The sequence below is a fragment of the Lepus europaeus genome, chromosome 21 (assembly GCF_033115175.1).
Source record: "Lepus europaeus isolate LE1 chromosome 21, mLepTim1.pri, whole genome shotgun sequence".
NCBI classification, from domain to species: domain Eukaryota; kingdom Metazoa; phylum Chordata; class Mammalia; order Lagomorpha; family Leporidae; genus Lepus; species Lepus europaeus.
The window spans coordinates 20,770,755-20,790,622 of record NC_084847.1 but is presented as its reverse complement, the minus strand read 5'-3'; the positions used below and the strand labels follow the sequence as shown (position 1 = coordinate 20,790,622).

The following is a 19,868-nucleotide window of genomic DNA, read 5'->3' as shown; positions in this document are numbered from 1 at the left end:
GCTCCTACACGTGATGCTTGGTCCCGCCTCTGGGTCTTTGCTCTTGGCCTGTCCAGCATCTATCATGCTTTCTCCTCTGACCCTGCACCCTCAAGACCCTGTAGTTAGAAACAGCCAACATGTAGAAATTGAGTTTAATAGAAAGGTCAAGATTTCTATCATCTCTTGAAAGATTTGACTACACTAGACTTTTCCTTCCTGTATGATAACATAGGAAGAAGCTGAACATGGCTAGTGTCTGCTTCATTATATCCCCACCACTCAGCCAGCACACGGTAGACACCAGCTCCATTCACGCATTTCCATTATTCACCTGCTTCCTCTGTCTTCCAGCAGAGAGCCTAATGGATGCCTCAAGTCCTAACACAAAGCCGTGTTCTCCAGAAAGTGTCTCCTAATGGCGTTCTAGTTTTCTGAGGGAGAAGAGGGTACTAACTGTCAACAAGAACGTTCTAATTTTACCAGCTACCCAGAGTTTTGTGTAATTGTGGAGGTTCAAAACTGGCTTCCAAACCTCTGTCTCGATCCTCAGCTAGGATTCAATCAGCTAGGGCTTTTCCCAGGGGAGAGAAACTGTATCATAGAGAGACTGTTAATATCTTTTCCAACACAACCCAATATGGTTCTGCAAGAGACCAATTTCCCCTTATCGCATCTCATGATCTCATTACTAAAAATGGATAGGATAGACAAAGAATAGACAGGGGTTGTATTTTATTAACAGGAAAAGACTGAGCATGATGGAGATGGTTAGCGCCAGTTCCAGGCTACAAGAGAAAGTCACCTTAGACCAAAACTCTGGAAAGTATGGAGTTATTCATGGGAGGGTCTCCACCAAGCCTACAGCAGTATTCCAACAGAGTCTGGTGCATGGAAACTGAGCCATACCACAAGCAACATCAAAGAATTCTGCTGCAGGGCTGCTGGCAGGAAGTTCAAGGACAACTCTCCCATCCCTGGAGACAAAGAGATGCGCAAGACTGCAGGGTGGTCTTTGGCAGAGGGGAAGATTAAGGCCCAGAGGATACGGAACAGTAAATTCGTACTGGAGCCAGAAGTTGAGCCAGACTCACCAGATTCCCAGTGCAGCTCCCCCTAAACACAATGAACTGCATTTGGGAAAATCACTGGGTTTGGATTTTTGGAAACTTGGCTCCAGGAAGAAAAACATTTAAAGGTTGAGGGGCTGGCATTATGGTGCAGTAGGTTAAGCGGCTGCTTGAAATGCCAGCTACTCTGTACTTCAGCCCAGCTTCTTGCAAATGTGCCTAGGAAGGCAGTGGATGATAGCTCAAGTATTTGGGTTCCTGCCACCCACATGGGGAGACCCAGAAGGAGCTTCTGGCTCTTGGCTTTAGCCTGACCCAACCCTGGCTGTTGTGGTCATTTGGGAAATGAATCGGTAGATGGAAGTTCTATCTCTGTGTGTGTGTCTGTGTGTCTGTGTGTCTGTCTCTCTCTCTTTCCTCCTCTCTCTGTGTCACTCTGCTTTTCAAATAAATAAATAAATTTCATAAGAATGAAAATGACATCTTATGACTTGATTATTGTTTTTAGCCCTTGTCTATACTCCTGTGGGATGGTGATCTTTCTACTTTTTACTTGTTGAACATTATAGTTAGTGGCGCATTAGGCCTGTGATTATGAAGTAAACTGAAATTATATGATTGTTAAAATTAAAGAAAAAAAGAGAAAGGAAGGAAGGAGGACGGACTGAGAGGGGGAGGGAAGTATGGCTTTCTCCATAGAACTGCATCTATGAAATACATGAAATCTGTTCACTTTATATAAATAAACATTAAAATAATGGTTGAATAATGGGCACATGTTCTTTTTAGCTACTCTGTGTTCCATAACTTTTTTTCTTCCCTTTTCCTTCCATATATTTCATATGACATCATTGATGCTGCAAGGTTGATCATGTGACTCAGCCTAGCCATCTCCCAGCCCTAGGCACACATGGCTTTGTTTTGGATGAGCATGTAACTGCACCAGTCTAATCATAGAGAATCTGGAGACCGTTACTGGAGCTACTGACAAGGGAGGTAGGGAGGGAGAGAATGAGAGAGAGAGCGAGAGAGACAGACAGACAGAGAGAGGAAGGCAGAGAGATATCATTCTTTCTGTGGAACCTGAATGTCAGAGAATTTGAAGGTAATAACTGCTGGTCCCATTTTGCCACCATGAGCCAGAATTCACCAGCGAATGAAACCATCAGAGAGCCGAGCCCTGAGATGGAAGAAGACAGAGACAGAAACAAAGGCCTGGCGGCAACACTGGAATAAAGCCGCATGGGAAGAGAGGGACTCACCTTTTCCTCATCCCTGAGCCAGTGCACTCCTAGCTGCTAGGTTAGTTGGTTCGGTTCTCCGTCACTAACAGGGAAAGAGTTCTATCCCAGCCCTGGACAACCAGTGAAGCTAACAGGATGCCAAGTCCCCACGTCTCTGCGAGATGCTTAACTCTCTCCTCCTCTTGGCCATAACTGTTCCCCACGCTGGTGTGCAACCAAGAGGGTGGGTGTAGGTCAAGAGGAACTTGAAGAGAGAAGAGAGACGGGGAGACCTGGAAGGGAGACTGGATGTTCTCTCCCTCAATCTAACACCGTACGTGGAGCCAGGATTACGGTCAGCAGTAAATGCGTGTTACGTAAATGCGCACACTCTCCTGTTACAGAAAGACAACGCCAGCACCACACACCTGCTTAACTCATTTCTTAGCGCCCTCTGAGATGACAAACAGGCATCTGGCTCAAGTAATCTGTGGAAATCAGTTAATTAGATTTTTAAAAAAGGGACAAGAAAGCGAGAAAGACCTTTGACAAGTTTCCACATCAAAAGCTGTTCAAAACACTGCACCACCACGGGACTAGGGAGGTGTGTGCCTAATGCCATGAATATAGAGAATCTACTTGGAATGCAGCGACAGAGAGACACAAACCAACCCTCAGAGGATGGGGACATGTAATAAGGGGTGTGCCCTAAGGATCAAAGGCAGCACTTGTCTTATGGAACATCTTTATAAAACATCGAGGACTCGGCGTAGAGCAGAAAACCTTGTCACGGGGGCAGCAGTGAATTCCAGGGAGCGAGAACCCAAAGAGAAAGGAGAGAGACTCTGAGAGGAATCACCAGCCATCAGGCGTTAACGCCTTATGGGTTCAGTACGAGGTCCAAGATGATCAACTGCAGAGTGGTGTCTGACATTCACCTGCTCTGGTGGGCATCTCAAGACCACAGAGAAATAGAAACCAATGCCTTACCCTCAGCAGGGTGCCTCGTAGAATGCTGGATGCTCAACCTATGCATTCACTGTTGTATCAAGTATCAGGTGACAGATATGCCCCATCATGGCTGTCTCCCCTGGGGGGGGGGGCTAGCACATTGGAGATTTATGTTGAGAAATCCTCGTCCCTATGTCACTTAAGTATCCGTGGGCCCCCTCCTGTCCTCCTGCTTTCTTTGCACACTCACTGAAAATCCGAGTGCCTTGACCGCTGGCTCTGAGACCCTGCCAGCCAGCCGTAGCATTTTCCCAGCAGGCTTGAGCCAAAGCCAGGGCCTTGAGTATTCGCAGCCGCTGATAAAGATGTTTAGGCTTTTGCCCAAATCAGCGAAATAAGCTGGTCCTGGCCCTGAGCCGAAATCCCTTAAGCCCTCATATCGACTACGTACCCCGGCCCCTGGCTGAGGACGTGTCGAAGCAGACAGCCCTGTTCTCTCGCTGCCTGTCTCAAGGCTGAGCCACAGCGCTCCGTCAGCTCAGTGCCTCTAAGAAATGCTTTGGTGTTTACCCCTTCTTCCTTTGGCATCTCAACCGGCTCTGTGTCTGGAGGCGCTGGGCCACTCCCTCGCAGTAGCTCCCCTACTGCTGCTTATGGAGCAGCTCCAGCCCTGGATTCAGCAGGACGTTCACAGCATCCGTGTTGGGATCGATTAGTGATGTCTGCTATGGAAAAGAAGCAGAGGGTGGTGCCGATACCTTGGCTGCCTGCAGACTCTGAGCTATTTCAGAGCAGGGGTCCAAGTGCCCAGGCAGGAGCCAGTGTCAGCAGCTCAGTTCCACCAGGAAATCCCCAGTGCGAGAGAGGAGACGGCAGGTGGTAGAAGGTTCCAACTGCCACCTAACCCAGGAAACCAGCCACAGACGCTGCTGAGACTCCAATACAAGAACATAGGTCGACTTCAAATGATCACAACTTCAAATGATCAGAAATCCTGCGGTTTCTGGTTCCTCTCACCTCTTTTTTTTAAATCTTATTATGTATTTATATATAGTGAACAGACTTTATGTATTTCAAATACACTGTTTTAAGAACATAATGGTACTTCCCACCTCACCCTCCTTCTCTCCCTCCCTCACTCCCACCCTCTTTCTCCTTCCTTTCTTATTTTTCTTTTAATTTTTGTGATGACATATTCTCAATTTACTTTATGATCACAAGCTTAACTCCCCATGATATAAAGAATTCAACAAGTAGCAAGCAGACAAGCCACTGTTCCCCAGGAGAACAGACAAGGGCTATAAACAACCATCAAATCCGGCCAGTCAGTGCTCCTTTTAGGAGTGGGGCTGGGTTTCTCTGATTTGACCATGAGGAAAACCCCTAATACAACATCGTCAGGGTTCTCGCAACAATCAACACAATCTCAAGTGAAACAATCCTCATACTACTACTACCAGAAGAGTAAACAGGGGATGGAAAATGACAGAAAAGTAAGCAGTAACAACAACAACAAGAACATTTTTAGAAAGTGCTCTCTCCCTGCCGTACCTCACTGAATTCTCTCAACAACCCAGTGAGCTATTACCAGATGGAGCAGAGAGCAGCTTTGGGTGCTGCCTCCCTCGCAGAATAAGGGAAGAAGGGAGTTGGGACCCCAGCAAAGAGTAATCACGTTGTTGAGGCTGTTAATCAATGGATGCATTTTTCCTAACCCAAGTGTGAGACCTGGCCTATTTCTCCAACATCGGTACTTAACAGTCGCTCTCCTCTCTGCCTGATTTCCTTGTAGTAGTAAACCACAATGGTTTTGTGAGTAAATGACAATGGTTTTGTGAGATCGGTTCTGCTCCTTCCAGACTAGTTGTGGTCTATAAGCAAATGGGGTCTTACACCCATGGCCATGGTTCAAGAAGAAAAGAGAGAAGGGGAGGGAAATTGGGTAGGGGGAGGAGGAGGCAAATGGTGGGTATCACAGCATCTGTCATTCTGACTACCACCCCACCCCCCACACTGCCCTCTCACCCATTCCAGGGCTCGGACCTTGGCCTTGGGACCCCTTCTCTGGCTTTCCTCGCTTGGTCCTGATTTGAACGCATCATTCGGATCACGCTTATTTTTTTAACCTCCCTTGGAAAGGTCTGACCCTCAAGGCCTCCCCAGTGTGTGCAGGTCTTCACAGCCAGAGCTGCCCTCCTCCTCGCCAGGTTTGAACTGGGGCCACTCTCGTTTGCCGCTTGCTCATTTGACCTGACTGTCGGGGACACCAGGCACCAGCTCGGGCCATTCTGCCTCTCCATCTTCACCCATTCCCCCTTCCAGTTCTGGGCCTCAGTTTCCCCACCTGCACCAGGAAGGGGCTGGGTGAGATGATCTCTGATGATGATGATGACGCTTCCGAAGCCAAGGTTCCTGAGTTACCCAGGTTCACCTGGAATAAGGCAGAGGCAAACGAGGCAGGAGAACCGACTTCAAGCCCCACCCTGGGTAGGTTCACTCCTGCCTTGGGGGACGAGAGGCTGACATGGAAATACAGCGACAGATTCCTCAGCGCTGCTGCTGAGGCGAGACGTGATGGACAGCAAAGAATCCTGTAATCACAAATCAGGCAAGAGCCTCTTCCATTAAGACCTTTTTAGCCACAGCCTGCACAGAGCCGTCCGCCTCCTGCTGTGCCTGTGAGCCTTGTCACCCCTCGGTTTTCAGGGCCAGGGAGCTCTCTCCCACTGGCCCCTTCAGCTCCCTCGTGTCACTGCCCTGCCCCGAAGCCCACATTTAAACCGGCCAAAGAGCCTGCGAGAAGCAACGCAATCTAAAAATATTACCATCACTTGGGCCCTGATTTCTCTTTCTTCTTTTGACAAATGGAAAATCTCCAGGGAGCTTTTTTCTGAGCCTACGCGCAAATAACTGCCACTTGAACGGCCCCTCGCTCAGCCCCTTTCCCCAAGAAGTAGGGAAACTGGGAGTCAGAGAGGTTTGGGGACTTGCTAGGAATCACATATCCACAATCATGTAGCTTGGGGAACATCTATATTTCAGAGCCTGATGGGGCCATTTTCTTTGCAACAACTCGTGTTGCTTTCCACTCTGCATGGTTAAATTCTGACGACTCCCTCAGGACCTCCGCAAATGTCCCCCTTCCCGGGGAGGATTGGTCAAACTCTATTTTCATGTTCTCTCCCTTTTCTGGGCGGGACTGTGGCTTTATATCCTGCACTCCCCTCCCCCGAGAGGCCCCCTTCCAGCTCCCCTAATGCACTCCACGGTGGGGAGGCTGCTTTGCCTGGTCCCAGGCCTCTGCATCTCTCGACTCAGCTTCCTCTGTATATACCGGGTAAGGTACTCTGCGGCCCGGAGCCTTGCTTTTTCCATCTGTCCAATGGGGGTAATACCAACTTTACAAGGTGACAGCAGAGATGAAACACGACACCACAACGTGAGCTACTAAACAAAGGGTACTTGGCGCTAATTATAAACACGAATTCACTTTATGATACTAATAACGGTACCCATTGCTGAGCTTGTCCTGTCTAGGATACAAACATGACCAAGCGTGTTGGTTTAGAGATCCATCTGTAGCAAGCAGAGGTTGATCTGTGTTACTGTGAAACATCTAGAAGGAGCAATGCGTACATACATTGGCTGTGTGTCATGGCTTAGTGCTGAAGGAAACACAGTGTGTGTCTGGGTGGCAGGGACAAGTGGCAGAGAGACTCCATCTAGTGAGGAAGAGGAAGAGGTTGACAATGTGCAATCATCAAACAGGCCTTGGGCTGGAGAACAGAGCCCCGCCTGCTGGCCGGTGTTGCTCCCCCTTGGCCAGTTCTCACGCCATCTCTGCGCCCTCTGCTCTGACTACAAGCTCCTGGAACTCACGGCCAGGCCTCCGGTCCTCGGCTCAAGGACTCTCTTCAAACTCAGCTCCCTGATGCGCTCTTCCCTGGCCCACTTTGGGCCCCAGGTCTTGCCTTTGGGTTTCATTTTGGTGGAAGACAGCCATGATTCCAGCACGACCCCTTCCTGACCCCGGGTTCTCAAAGGTTCCCACTCTGGTCTGCTGGCCATAGGTTCTGATAAGCAGCCACGTGGCTTCCCTGGCACTTCGGTAGACATTGAGGAGACGGGCATTGAGGCCTGGCACAGGTAGGTAAACCGAGTCAACTGATAGGGGAATTTGACTTGAATGGAAGGGAGTTAGCATTCTTAGGAAAAACAAAAGATCTTAATAGTCTCTCTCTCTCTCTCTCTCTCTCTCTCTCTCTCTCTCTCCCTCCCTCTCTTTCTCTCTCTCAGAAGAGAAGATGTATTATGATGTACATACAGCCTGCCAGGCATGGTGTCTGCACTCGGAGGGGATCTTTATCAAATGCCCAGTGAGCCCGAACCGTGTAGACAAACACGCCAGAGCGTTTAGCTGCACCGTCCGCAGGAATCCAATCAGTCAGGTGGTTGGCACTCACTTCCTTGTTGCCAGGCACGTCCAGCCATTGTGACTTACAGTGGGTCACTTCCTGCTCATCCCAGGGATGCCAAGAAGGGGAAGAAACAGGGCTTCTGTGTGCACGCCCCCTTGTGCCAGACACTGAGGCTCCCAGGATTCCAGGGTATTAAAATAGAAAGCCTGGGGAGTCTTACGCAGGAAGCATTTCTTCAACATTGTAAGCCACTATTAGGAGGCCTGGCCCCACGGGAGCATAACCCCAGAACCAGCCTACTGGCATGAACCCTGCAGCAGGTAAGGCCTTCCCGAAGCGTCACTTTGAAGTCCTTGTCCCTGTGTTCCCCGGTTCCTCGCCCTGAGGTTCCCCAGCAGCACCTGAGTTTCTCTCTCGGCATCACATCCTTGGAGTCCCTGTTAGAAGCCCAGCAGAGTCTGGTGCTTAATCAGGTCTCTCCATGCCCGACAACAGAGCCTCAGGGAGGAGGCGAACTCGCTTTGCAGAAGCCGCGCATCTTCTCAATGCCAGAGCTGAGATTTGGGCTGGGCCCGTCTAACATCGGATCCTGCACCTTCCTGTTTGACTGTGCTGGGAGCCCTGCCCCCCTCATGAATGATTCAATTAAAGTGCAATTCTGGATGGCCAAAAAAGACCCACTCATCAATGCTAATAGAGGATAATGGCGATCTGGCGGGGCTGAGCCACTCGGAATTCAATCTCATAGGAACAAAGCAGAACAGTCAGATCGAATCTGCATCAGGTCCTCACAGAAGAGCCAGTCCGGGGCATGGAAAGGCAGGGACTTCAGGAGCCAGCTCTGAGACACCGGGGGTGAAGCCGCTTCTCTGAGGGACAGGAAAGCAAAACTTTTCTGGGACCAAGGGTACGGCTCTTCTGAGCACATGGTAGGACCACGCGTGTCTGCCTGCTTTCAGCTCAGTTGTGGATGACTGCACGGCCTGCTTTCACCACCGCCATGTAGGAATGAGTGATGTGTACTAGCAACAGGTGCATTTCCGGCCAGGCACTCTGTTCCTTGCCTTTCTAGAAGGTGGTAGAGTGCTTTGCTATAAAGGAGCCTCCCCGGCCCCCACCAGCCTGGATCCCAGCAGTGCACCCCTGCTGACATGTGACAAGCATGAAACACACAGGTTTCCAAGGACTGAAATTTTCTTATGGTTGTTCCTGCAACACACAACTTAACCCACATTGGCCCACTTGCCTGAACTTCCGTAGCGAATGATAGGAAAATAATAAAGAAGAAAACAAATACATAAAGAAAGACTACATTGCTAAAGGAAGAATTGCACAGGCCTGATTCTGTTTTTGGGTCGCTGGGAAGTACATTTGTTTGGGATGGTAACCACCCATCCAAGGTCAAGCACAGGTACATCTACAGTCGCCCCCTGGCCAAGATCTCCTTGTCCTAGGTGGATCAGAACCACACATCCTCCTTTGGGTCCCGCTTTGGACTCTTACCAGAAAGCCTGATCTGCATTTCTTGTTGTCTACATCTACTGAAACAGATGTGTTTCATTTCTCTGTGCTATTTCTATGGCTTTGCAGGTTAGTATCACGCTGGCTAATAACAGTGGGCACTAATATTAACTCATTATTCTAAGAGCTGTGACAAGCACTTACATTGACTTGTCTCACTCACTCTTTGTGGATGAGAGAACTCGGACTTCCACCTGCTCTCACAGGCCACCAATTATAAAGACAGCTTGGTCAGCAACCTATGCGGGAGGCGGACTTTTGAGGAGGCTGTCATGTTGCCAGGGTGGACATGGAGATGGCTTTGCGGGAAGGGTATCAAGGGAGTCCCTTTTACAGGAGAAAGGCTTGCCCAAGGCGACACAGCAAAACCAGGGACTCAGGTCTTGTGGTCGACCCCATCCATTCCAGCAAACTTCACGGAACCCTGTGAAGCAGCTAGGGACACAGGTTACTTAAGATGATCCGAGCTCAAGAGGCTGGGCACATCTCAACCCGGGAATGGTCGGCAGAGATAAAGGCCACCCACCACGGGGAGGCCCAGAGGTGCAGAGAGCAAAGAACACAGACCCACGTTCTGGCTCAGGGTCAAGGTGCAGACAACCAGTGACCAAGCGCCTGGTTCTGTCTGGCGTCGGCTCCCGGCCAGCACAGGCACATCCCTCTGCCTTGGCCGCAGAACAGACCTGATCGGCCCCTCTTCCCTGAAGCCATCTCCTCCTCCCAGCCTGCCCGTTGCTCACGCTGCTCCAGACGCGTGGGCCTCCTTGCCTGGATGAACCCACAAACCCACCAAGCTCATCCCCACAGCAGCACCTTCAACGCTGCTGCTTCCTCCACCTGCGATGCTCCGAGTGCTGGCCCCACACAGCCTGCGTCTTTTCCCCATTCGGGGGCGTCCCGCACAGGTCGGCCTTCCCCGGGCCGCCTCTTGACACCCACTGGCTTGCTGGACTGACTGTGCAGGCTGGTACCAGACAGCACAGGAAGACCGGTACCAGCCTTCCTCGTCTGTCTCCCCCAGGTACGAGATGCACACCATAAAGGGGAAAACCTTCGAGTAGCGCAGGTAAGTAGGTCCCGGTGCACACTTGTTGTGAGAAAAGTAAGAGAAGAAACAAAGAAAGGACAGACAGAAGAATGGGAAGAAAGAGAAAGTAAGGGGGAGGGAAAACAGAAATGGGGCAGGGTTGGAAGAGAGGATAAGGAAAGACGGAAGGAGAGGGACGGAGTCTGGGGTGGGGGTGGGGGGCTGGCCAGATGCTCCACAACCACATGGAATCCTGGAGTGAGCTGTCTTCCAGCCAGAGAGACCTCATTCCGCTGCTGACAACCTGGGTGACCATGGACGTGTCACTTCCTATATTTAAGCCCAAGTGTCCTCCTGGGTAAATAACACAACAGGGGCTGGCAGGTTCAGCCGCCACCTGCAGAGCTGGCGTTCCATATGGGCGCCAGTTCCAGCAGTCCAGGATGCTCCACTTCCAATCCAGCACCCTGTTCAAGCAGCGGAGGATGGCCGGCCCAAGTGCTTGGGCCCCTGCCACCCATGTGAGAGACCCAGAAGGAGCTCCTGGCTCTTGGCTTCAGCCTGGCCCAGCGCCGGGCATTGCAGTCATTGTCCGGGAGTGAAACAGTGAATGGAAAACCTCTCTCTCTCTCTCTCTCTCTCTCTCTCTCTATGTCTCTGCCTTTCAAATAAATATTTTTTTTTTAAAAAATAAGCACAATACTATTGACCTCCCAAGGCCTGTTCCCCCTATTAATAAAGACCCCCTACGAGAAAAACATAGCATTGGCTTCTTGGCGCAATACTCTCAGCCTCCTCCGGAAAGCTTGTGGGAAGACAGCTGTGTTATCACTGTGGGGAGAGCCTAGGGACTGTGCGACGGCTGCTGCGGTTGGCAGTGTGTGCGGGAGCTGTGCAGGGTAATTAAAGGCACAGTAGGCAGGTGTCATTAACTTGTTAACCTGAAGTCGTTCCTCACCCCGGCCCCCCTGAAAGGGAGACTGCCATGGGTTTGGATGAAGCGAGTCTGACTTGATATTTCCTTTCAGTAATTCTGCCTGGAGCCCTGCACATGTGTTGGGCTCATTATGAAAATGCAGGGGCTGCATTGTAATAATCTCCAATCCCCTCTTAGCCGAATGCTCGCCAGCCTCCTTCAAACTCACTGCTTCCAAAAGGAGAGCGCCTGACCTCCTGACCACGTACGTGGTCCTCTCCTTGCCAGCTCTCCGCTGCACGGCGTTTGGAACGTTTCTAGCTTAATTGCTCCAGTTATGCAATTAGGTCCTTGGAGAAGGAGCTGACTCTTTTGCAGGCTTCTGGCGGCCATGGAGGCAAAGATTCTTTGAATGGCACTTTTGAGACACTGGATGCAAGGGTCATGGCCACAACCCTTACACAGTGTGCAGAGTGCTCACACACACCTCAGCTCTGTTTGCACCAGGCAACCTGTGTGGCGTGTGCCTCTGTCCGTTCCATGCAAGGAGGAGGCCTTGGCTGGTCAGTGGTGCAGCTGGGAGTCTCCCATGCAAGTCTCTGACCTCTCAGCTGGGACCCTGTGGTAGCGACAGCACGGGGCACAGAGCCTGGCACATGGAGCATGCCCAGTAACTTGTCAACTATTTGCTTCTGGAGAAACAAGCAATGTTTGCAACAGCTCGGACTGGGCTGTGCTGAAGCTGGGATCTCAGAACTCGATCCACGTCTCCCTGTAAGTGGGAGGGATCCAAGTGCTTGAACCATCCCAGGATCTGCCTTAGCAGGAAACTGGGGCCGGGGGGCCAGACCCAGTTATGAGAAACTGGGATGCAGGCATCTTAGCAGGTGTCTTAAGCCCTATGCTAAACACCCGTCCCAGAATTCAGGAGGTAAATGTTCAATCCTGCCTGTGGAGTGAACATGAGGCAGAGCCAATTTTACTGATTCATCTCAGCTGATGGGACGATTTTTAGAGTGCAGGCACACACACACACTCGCCGCCCACATGTATGAGCAAGTACACACACCTTCACAGCTGTGTCGTTTCCAGGAGGTTCCCAGCGGCTTTCACCTCTTTCTCCCACCTTCCCCTCACCTTAGCCTACAACTGTACTTCCCACGCCTCTGACTTTTGCATCTCACATTTGCCATTTTGGTCAACGCCTATAGAATTTATTCTATTCCTTGTACAATACTTTCTTAATAAACTCACTGCTTAAAACCTGGTCTGGCCGGCCCCGCGGCTCACTAGGCTAATCCTCTGCCTGCGGCGCCGGCACCCTGGGTTCTAGTCCCGGTTGGGGAGCCGGGTTCTGTCCCAGTTGCCCCTCTTCCAGGCCAGCTCTCTGCTGTGGCCCAGGAAGGCAGTGGAGGATGGCCCAGGTCCTTGGGCCCTGCACCCGCATGGGAGACCAGGAGAAGCACCTGGCTCCTGGCTTTGGATCAGCGTGGTGTGCCGGCCACAGTGGCCATTGGAGGGTGAACCAATGGTAAAGGAAGACCTTTCTCTCTGTCTCTCTCTCTCTCTCTCTCTCTCTCTCTCACTGTCCACTCTGCCTGTCAAAAAACAAAACAAAAAACCTGGTCTCATTAGGTAAGACAGGAAAGCATTGCATCATCATTGCAAGTGGAAGCCCAGATTCATTCCCCATACACGACAGGCAAGCCTACACATTCAGCAAATTGTGAACTTGGACACAAAGAACACTCTCAAATCCCAGCTAGGGAGCATTCTTCCGCAAGGCTCCTTGTTTTTCTCTCGGCTCAACAGGAGACTCTGCAAATGGCAGAGAGGTGTGAAAGATGGATAATGATGATCAAGGAAAATATTCTTCTTGAAGAGTTGAAAGAGAAAGGAGAGAAGGAGTTTCTCCCTGTGAAATTCAAAGTTATTTAATGATGCGTCCAGCACCACAGAAAATCACGTCCTACACAATCGCACACATGCAGGGGTGTATGTTCCATACAAGGGGATGAAACCCCTGGAGCACAGATTAAATCTCAACTCCTGAGGCTGTCGTCATGGTGCAGGAAGCTAAGCCTCTGTTTGCAATGCCAGCATCCCATGTCGGAGCGCTGGGATGAGTCGGGGCCGCTTCTCTTGACTTCCCATCCAGCTCTCTGCTGATGCGCCTGGGAAGGCAGCAGAAGATGGCCCAAGTGCTTGAGCCCCCGCCACCCTTGTGGGAGACCCACATACAATTCCTGGCTCCTAACTTCAGCCTGGCTCTGTCCCGGCCGTTGTGGCCACTGGAGGAGTGAACCAGCGGATGGGAGATCTCTCTGTCTCCCCTCTGCCCCCTGTCACCTTGGCTTTCAAATAAATAAAAAACAATACAGAAAGAAATCTTAACAAGCAATCTGAACTCGTCTAAGCAGCATCCCAAGTGCCCTGCCGTTTGGCCCAGGCCTTTTTCATGTTGCCACCTGGACCCTGCCTTGACTCCAGACCATAGGGGCTCATGGGTGCCCCTCCTCCACCCCATCTATCTGCTCAAGTCCTAACTCACCCTGCTTCAGAATGTAATTATTTTTAGAGATAAGGCCTTGAAAGAGGTAATTACGTTAAAACGAGGGCATGAAGGTGAGCCCTAATCCAATCTGACCAGTGTCCTCATCAGAGGAGGAGGATGAGGAAGAGGAGGAGGAGGAAGAACACCAGATACACACAAGGGGAGGAGACAGTGGCCTCTGCAGACGCCCCGCCTCCTGACACCTTGCTTCAGAATTGCAGACTCTGGAACTGCAGGAAAGAAAGTCCTTAGTGGAAGTTCCCCGTGGGCGGTGCTTTGGGAAGGTGGCCCAAGCAGGTGTCTGTGTGGTCAGAATAGGAGCTCCCCATACTTCCCTGTTCTCTGGCTCCTTGCCTCTAGCCAGGGTGCTCCCTCAAATGTGGCTGAAGCAGAAGCCATCCCCTGGGGTGGGCACTGTGGCACAGTGGGCTAAGCCAATGCCTGGGACGCTGACGTCCTACACGAGTGCTGGTTTGAGTCCCGGCTGCTCCACTTCTGATCCAGGTCCCTGCTAATGCGCCTGGGAAAGCAGTGGAAGATGGCCCAAGTGCTTGGGCCCCTGCCACCTACATGGGAGACCCAAATGGAGTTCCAGGTTCCTGGTTGTAGTCTGGCACAGCCCTGGCCATTGCAACCATTTGTACAGTGCACCAGCAGATGGAAGATCTCTCTCTCTCTCTCTCTCTCTCTCTCTCTCTAACTGCCTTTCAAACAAATAAAAAAATATTTATTTTCTTAATTTTATTTTTAAACTAATTTATTTATAAGAACAAAGTGATTACTTACTATTATTTTAAGGTTTATTCTTATTTATTTGAAACTCAGAGTTACAGAGAAAGAGAGAGAGAGAGAGAGAGAGAGAGAGAGATCCCATCCCCTGGTTCACTCCCCTGATGGCTGCAACAGCCAGTGCTAGGCCAGGCCGAAGCTTGGAGCCAGGAGCTTCTTCCAGGTCTCCATGTGAGTGTGGAGGCTCAAGGACTTGGGCCATCTTCCTCTGCTTTCCCAGGCATGTTAGCAGGTAGCTGGATTGGAAGTAGAGCAGCAGGGTCTCCGACAGGCACGCCTATTGCCCTTCTTTTAAACAAAAAAGTCATACGTACTGCAAGCACCCCTTCCAACACTTTCAACATGAGACATTTTCCGGTCATGCACACCGAGGGAATTCTGGTCTTTCCCCTATCCTGCAGCCTGGCGTTCCTGCCCCACGTCGCCCACGGCAGAGCCACCGTGCTGTGCCCTGCTCTGCTCACCATAAGCTCCTGGAGAGCAAAGCCGGAGTCTTGCTCACAGAGCGGGAGTGCAGCAATTGCATCTCCCCGAGACTGAATGAACTGAAACGCTTGGAAATGAACTGACCGGAGGCAGGAGGCGGGAGGCAGTGGGTCAGAGCTGGGCACAGCAGGGCTCTGCAGACAAGATCAGGACCAGCATTCTGCTAACGGCACGGCCTGGGCTGATGACCCCGCCTGAATCCGGCAGCACGGCGGACTTCTGTGTTCTCACCTGTGGAGCAGGGGTACTAACAGCGCCATGCAAGGTTGCTGTAGGGATCGGACTAGATAATGAGGACTTCTGGGGCCAGACGCCAGCGGACAAACAGCTGGATTCGCTCTGCACCGACTTCCCGCTGAGATATCCATGAAAATGGACACGCCAATAGATGCAAAGTAGCTGCAGCTCTGGGAACCAGAAAGAATGATCCAACACTCCAGGCTTTGAGGAAGTGGCTGACCCATGATGGGAACAGTTCTGACTCAGAAAAACAAGGCCGTGCCCTTTTGCCCCATCTGCTCATCCACAGAGTCCCACACGCCGCCAAGGCAGGAGGCCCCTGCCCTGCGCCAGGCTCTACCAGGAGGCATCGGAGGCTACTACCTCTGCATTCCCCCAACTAGCGAGGGGGTAACGTCTGTACGTGTGCAGGACCACGGCATCTACTGTAGAACACGGCTATCTTGGGGCTTCTCCAACGTGGAGAAGGACAGAAACACGACAATCAAGGAGGCTGTGGCTTTCCACACTTTTTTGTTTTGTTTTTGAGAAGAAAGGAATGAGGAGAAAGCATAGTGCAGCAGTTCAGAGCACAGACTTCAGCACCAGTTTGCTGACAGTGGAATCCCGGCTTGTAAATCTACCAGCTGTGCGAGGTTGGGTAAGTTAGAGTGGCTCATCCTCCTCATGTGTCAGACGGGCGTGCTGAGAATGCCAACGGCATGGCGTGACCGTGCAGATTAGAGAAAAGTAACGCGCTTCGGGAATGGCGCTTAGCCTGCTGTGAGCGCTGTGTGATGCCTGATAGATTACAGGCTAAAAATGTAGACAGCCATGCATGCGAGGGAGCTTCAAAAAAGTTCGTGGAAAAAAATGCATGGATTTCAAGACTGTTCTGCACCAAAATAAACTCATTGTTCGGTTTCACTTTTCCATAAACTCTTTGAAGTACTTTTTTTTTTTTTTTTTTTTGGACAGGCAGAGTTAGATAGTGAGTGAGAAAGAGAGAGACAGAAAGAAAGGTCTTCTTTCCATTGGTTCACCCCCAACGTGGCCGCCACGGCTGGCGCACTGCGCAGATCCGAAGCCAGGAGCCAGGTGCTTCCTCCTGGTCTCCCATGCGGGTGCAGGGCTCAAGCACTTGGGCCATCCTCCACTGCACTCCCGAGCCACAGCAGAGAGCTGGCCTGAAAGAGGAGCAACCGGGATAGAATCCGGCACCCCAACCGGGACTAGAACCCGGGGTGCCAGCGCCGCAGGCGGAGGATTAGCCAAGTGAGCTGCATGGCCGGTCTTAAGTACTCTTGTACTTCACACACACACACACACACACACCACATTTCTCTGCATGAACAAGAGACAGGAAATTCTAGCTGGGTCTTAAAGAACCACATAGGCTAAAATGCCAGAAAGATGGTTGAGAGTGGAGGATTTCACTGATGTAAGACGATGGGCCCAACAGCACCCAAAAGTACCATGTGAGAAATCAAGACGGATCTACAGAGCTTCACGTGAACACAAAATGAGTTCTTCTTGTCTTTCTATGAAAAAATACCTTGTGAGTATGGTCAGAATTTGTACTGCAAGGAAGAAGGCCAGAGCCATCATGAAGTATGGATAGAATATGCCTACAGGGAAGATTCAACGGAGGCCACCCAACTGCCCCTTTGGATCATATGTTTTGTGGTGTCTATCAGGTTTCAAGACCAAATTCAAAAAGGAAAGTGGAAGTGATAAAGCAGCTCACTGAAATTAAAAGAACATTGTTTGAAATAAGCACAGTTGCATGGAAAACAAGAACAAAGTAAGAGAACTAAAATATGTGTTAGAGGGGCCAGCACTGTGGCATAGCGGGTAAAGCCACTGCCTGCAGTGCTGGCATCCCATATGGGCACCAGTTCAAGTCCCGGCTGCTACACTCCTGATCCAGCTCTCTGCTATGGCCTGGGAAAGCAGCAGAGGATGGCCCAAGTCCTTGGTCCCCTGCACCCACGTGGGAGAACGGAGGAAGCTCCTGGCTCCTGGCTTCAGATTGGCGCAGCTCTGGCCGTTGCAGCCAATGGGGGAGTGAACCAGTGGAAGCAAGACCCCCCCCCCCTCTCTGTGCCTCTCCTATCTCTGTGTAACTCTGACTTTTAAATAAATAAATAAATCTTAAAAAAAATATGCGTTAGAAGTGGTCATAGCAAAGGTAATCTTCCACGCACACAAATGTAATTGTTAACTTGAGAGGAAAACTGAGACGCGATCAGAGTGCAGAGAAAGAGCAGAAACGATGAAAATGGGAAGGAAATGGAAACTCAGAATGACAGTTGTTCCTAAAGAGGCCAGAGGACAAAACAGTCGATAATCAAAAGGTTAGGAAGATTCCAAGGTGAACAGGTGGACAGGATGCCTGCATTCGCAGGGCTCACAGCCCAGTGTGGACGAATTCTGGCGTCAGAGGAAGCCCACTGTACACAGTCTGTCCTGGCAAGCCTGCTCCTTCACCTTTCTGGTCTACAAGTTCAAGTGCTAGGTCCAACTAAATCAGTCTCTCCCAAATGGAATCTCAAGGAACGCTATGTGGGATAGGTTACTGGCTTTTCTGGGTGAAAACAGTTCGCTGGTCAAGTAAGTGTGGGCAAGAGAAAACGTTAGATTCAACTAAAAATAATTCCTTCAAAATTATGTATCAATTATCACCTTGTTTGATTGGGAAGGGGAGGGAGTGGAGAGAGGGAGAGAGGGAGAGAGAGAGAGAAAGAGAGAGAGAGAGAGAGAGAGAGAGAGAGAGAGAGAGAGAGAGAGTCAGAGACATATCTTCCATCTGCTGGCTCACTTTCCAAATGCGTGCAGCAGCTGGGGCTGGACCAGGTCGAAGCAGGGGCCCAGAACTCAGTTCAAGTCTCCCACACGGGTGACAGGGACACAAGGGCTTGGGCTATTACTTGCTCCCTCCCGGGCTGTGCATTAGCAGGGAGCTGGGATCAGACTCAGAGTCAGGACTTGACCCCAGGCACTCCATGGGATGTGGGGTGTCTTAACTGCTGCACCAAGTGCCAGCCCCTAAAAAAGCATCCTTTCTTTGCAGAACTCACCTGCTAAGATGCGTTATACATTTTAAAGAGAATGATACTATGCTGCATTTTCAAATTCAGAAAGGGCAGGGGTCAACGTTTTCTGATACTTTCCACCGCGGTGCTAACCCCCGCCTTCTTTTCCATCTCTCGTAACAGCTACTGACATCTCTCAGACACGGTGAGAAATGCCACAGTGGACCTTGAGCGAGCAAATGCCAGGATCCAGTATGTCAGGCTTTCTAGACATGCTCTTGGCACTGCACCCTTAGCCTTTAGAGCAACGTGATGTACACATTACACACCCTCACGGGCTCCCAGTGTCTTCTGTGAAGCCGCAGGTGGGGGGTGAAGACCACCCTTAGCCTCCCCAAAGAGCACCGGGAACCAGAGACTGGGTGGCAGCCAGCCCGATCCTGGGTCCTAGGTGGCTCGGTGTATCTTCTCTGGCACTCTAGGGCCAGACACCAGAGGACACGGGTCTCTGCCTTCCATCAGGATGCAGCCCTCAATGGGACACTGGGGCAGGTGGGATCTGTCCCACGGCCCTACAACCTCACATGTACCCGGGATGATCCAGCTCCAAACACATGGCCTTTCCTCCCAACCAGAACCTGGGCATCATGCCAACCTGGGGATTCCCCACGCCTGGTTGCATCCAATGGGCTGCACGCCTCGAATGTCAAAATGTATTTGAATCCCTCCTTTGTCCAACCTTAGCACAGCTTCCTTCTTTTCCGCACCTGGCCCAGGTCTGCCTCTGGACAGCGTGTCCCCCAGGGCATGGCCAATCTCCCACCAGAGCCCACGTGTGGACCCCCTGGGCATCCCTTCCTCCCATTCTCTTGCTGCGAAACAGCCACGTGGCTGCTCCTTGGAACTCCTGCAGAGTCACTGCAACAAGCAGAGTAGCTCTGATGAGAGATCTGGTGAGGAAGAAACAAGATGCACTTGAGCTACAAATACGGAGGGTCAGGCACGGCCAGGTTTCACTGTCCACACAGGGCACTGCAGCCAGCACTCAAGATGGTGAACAACGGAGGTCTCAGGGCTGGGCTGCCCAGGTTGGAATCAGAGCAACACCGCTTACCAGCTGTGCAGTTTGGGCTATCAAACTTCTCTGTGCCTCAATTTCCTAATCTGTAAAACGGGGCTAATCGCCAATCACTGAGAATCCGAGCTGAAGACAGGGAAGGTAATGAAGAGCTCAGTATTAACCCCCGTGCTAAGGAGGGTGTGGGCTGAGGCAGGGGTAGGGACGGTGAAGGTGAGCAGGCAGGCCCTGAAAGTTATTGGGGGGAGCAGGCGTTCAGCCTAGTAGACAAGACACCTGCATCCTACCTGAGAGTCCCTGGCTCAAGTCCCAGCTCTGCTCCTGACTCCAGGTTCCTGCTAATGCAGACCCTGGGAGGCAGCAGTGAGGGCTCAAGTCACTGGGTTCCAGCCACCCAGGCCCGACACCTGGAGTGAGTTTCCAGATAGACCTGGGCATTGCAGGCACCTGGGGAGCGGACCAACAGTGGGGAGTACTCTCTCGAAAGAAGTGCACGTTTTAAAAAAGCTATCAAGAGGGCAAACAGTGCAATCTGACAGCCAATCCACCGCAGAGGATGGGGTCATTGGAAGAAGGGCAGGGGTGAGATGAGGGAGAAAGGG

The 19,868-nt window shown here is 51.2% G+C and overlaps 1 protein-coding gene across 1 annotated transcript in view; it reads right to left on the bottom strand.

Annotated features, from left to right (window-relative positions):
* Positions 1-19,868, bottom strand: part of HS3ST4 (heparan sulfate-glucosamine 3-sulfotransferase 4) — a 429,048-nt gene that overhangs the window by 59,522 nt on the left and 349,658 nt on the right. The window lies entirely within an intron of this gene.